This window comes from Apteryx mantelli, unplaced genomic scaffold (assembly GCF_036417845.1).
Source record: "Apteryx mantelli isolate bAptMan1 unplaced genomic scaffold, bAptMan1.hap1 HAP1_SCAFFOLD_63, whole genome shotgun sequence".
Taxonomy (NCBI): domain Eukaryota; kingdom Metazoa; phylum Chordata; class Aves; order Apterygiformes; family Apterygidae; genus Apteryx; species Apteryx mantelli.
The window spans coordinates 47501-50000 of NW_027118792.1; the positions used below are offsets into that span (position 1 = coordinate 47501).

Consider the following 2500-nt stretch of genomic DNA (forward strand, 5'->3'; position numbering starts at 1 on the left):
TTCCCCTCCGCGTCCCGTCTCGCTGCTGCCGCCGAGGCTGCCGCCGTCGCCGCGAGGCGGCGGCGGCCCGGCGGCGGGCGGCGGCGGGGGAGGCACCCCCGCGGGGATTTCAGGTCGTTTCCCTCACCCCAGGGCCAGGTACCTAGCGTCCGCGCTCCTCCTGCCCCCCCTCGGTGACCCACCCGTGTGGTCCCGTGTGCCAGCTCGCTCCTCCCGGGCGCCGCGCCGTGAGCGCCGCACCGGCCGTGCCCTCCCGCCCTTTCCGCTTTCCCTTTCTCTCCCCCCCCCCCACCGCTCCAGCCGCCCCGCGCCGTGCCGCGGGGACCGTGCTGCGAGCGGGCCGGGCGGGGGGGGGGGGCGGGGTGGCGGGAGGAGCGGAGGGCCTCCGGCCACCGCGGCCGCCGGTAGCCGCCCCGGGTAGGGATGGCCATGGGCCCCGGGCTCCGGGCCCGAGGGTTCTCGGCGGGAGAGCCGGGCGGGGGTTTAAAGACTCGGGCGGCCCGATGCGACCCGGGGGGCAGCCGGGTGTGCTGCCGGAGGGCCGGGGGGCCGGCGCGCGCGGGCGCCGTGCCCCCCCATGCCAGCCGGCGCGCCCCGCGCTCGCCCTGCGGGCAGCCGGGACGGAGAGGGGTACCCTGCCCCCTCTCTCCGCGGTCTGGTCTCGGCGGAGGGACGCCGCGCGGTCGGCTGGCGCCGGCCTGCCTCGAACGCGTGACCCCGGCGCGAGCGCGTGCTCTCGCCGGGACGGTGAGCCCCCACCCACCGCGGGTGGTGCGGACGCCGCGCCTCGGCGCGATCCGCTCTCCTCCCTGGCCGGGGCTCTCGGTCTGCCGCCGTGGCCGCTGGCGGCGGCGCCCTACCCGCCGGCACTCCGCCATCCGGCGCGCCTGCCTCGCTCTGCCCAACCCGGCTTCGCCGGGCGGCGGGCGGGCGGCAGGCGGGCGGCGGGGGCGCCCCCCCCCGTTCTCCGCGTGGAGACGGGGAGAGCGGGCGCCGTCCCCGTCCGTCCCGCCTTGCCCGCCCGCCCGCCGCCGGGCGTCTGTCCGCGGAAGGGACGGGAGAGCGCGTGGTGTCGTCCGGGAGGCTGTGTGTGCGCGCGCGCGGGCGTGGGCGCCGCCTCGGGGCCACGGCGGAGCCGGAGGCCGGCGAGGCGAGCGAGGAGCTGGGGAGCGCGGGGCCGGTGGGCCGCGGGCGCGCGGGCAGCGGCCGGTGCCGCTGCCGGTGGCGGCCGGGCTCCGACGCTGGGGGTCCGCGGGGAGCCGCCCCCTCCCCCAGCGTCCCCGAGGCAGGCGGCGCGGCCGGCGCGCTGCTCCCCGCCGGGCCGGGCCGAGCCTGGGCGCCTGGGCCGGACTCGAAGCGAGCAAAGGGTTGTCCCAGGTCGGGAGCGAGGGCTCCCCGCCCTTCTCGTTCGGGTTTTCCTTTTCCCTTTTTCCCCCCCCACTCTGTGCTCGTACGGTCAGCGGGGCGAGCCCCTCTCTCTGGCTCTCGGCCGTCCCTCGCTCAGCAGCCGGCGTCGGCGTGAGGAGGGAGGCGGAGCGGAGGGGGGGCCCTCAGGGGCTGCCGAAGGCTGCCCGGTCCCCCCGCGCGCGCGGCGGGGACCGAAACCGAGACAACTCTTAGCGGTGGATCACTCGGCTCGTGCGTCGATGAAGAACGCAGCTAGCTGCGAGAATTAATGTGAATTGCAGGACACATTGATCATCGACACTTCGAACGCACTTGCGGCCCCGGGTTCCTCCCGGGGCTACGCCTGTCTGAGCGTCGCTTGGCGGTCAATCGTCACCCCCGCTGTCGCGTTGGCGCAGCGGTGCCGCCCCTCGGGGGGGGCGCGTGGGGGGGCGGGGGAGGCGCGGCGGCGCCGGCGGCGGCGGTGCGCGGCGGCCTCGGCGGCGGAGAGTCGGCGGCGGAGCCGGGACCCCGGTGCGTGCACCGGCGGCCCCGGTCTTCCTGCCCGCCGGGCTCCGGCGCCGGGCCGCCCGCAGCGGCCGCGGCCGGCGTGCCTTGCCGCGCCTGTGCCCGCCCTCCTCGCCCTCCGAGCGCGGTGGCCACCGCTGCGCGGCGCGCGCCGTGCGGGGTGGCGCGGCTGGGGCGCCTCGCAGGCCCGTGCCCCGGGGAGAGGGTGCCTCCTCTTCCCCGCGCGGCCGGGCCTTCGTCCCCCTAAGTGCAGACTCGGGGAAACCCCCCGCTCCCGGAGCGCCCGCTTCGCGGAGTTCGTCCCGCTGGGGCCCCCCCCCCAGGTCGGGTGGGTTGCGGTGGCCCGGCGCGCCTCGTCGCCGCCGCCCGCCACCACCGCCAGTCTGGCCGCCGTCTGGGCTTCTCCTCCGCCACTCTCCCGGTGGTGCGCTGGTCCCCCGTTCCCCTCCGGGGTGGGGACGGCCGGCTGCCTTGCGCTTCCCTGCGCCCCGACCGCCGCCGGTGCGGCGCGCCGCCGGGCCGCCCCCCCTGCCCTCCCCGCGGCGCGCCCGCGTCCGTCGCGTGTGCCGAGCCACTTCCACCCGCC

The 2500-nt window shown here is 79.6% G+C and overlaps 1 non-coding gene across 1 annotated transcript; it reads left to right on the forward strand.

The window, feature by feature from the left end:
• The first annotated feature begins 1611 nt into the window (after positions 1-1611).
• LOC136996681 (5.8S ribosomal RNA) lies at positions 1612-1764 on the forward strand. Its single transcript, XR_010887645.1, has one exon. It is a non-coding gene; the product is annotated as a 5.8S ribosomal RNA (ribosomal RNA).
• Positions 1765-2500: the final 736 nt, after the last annotated feature.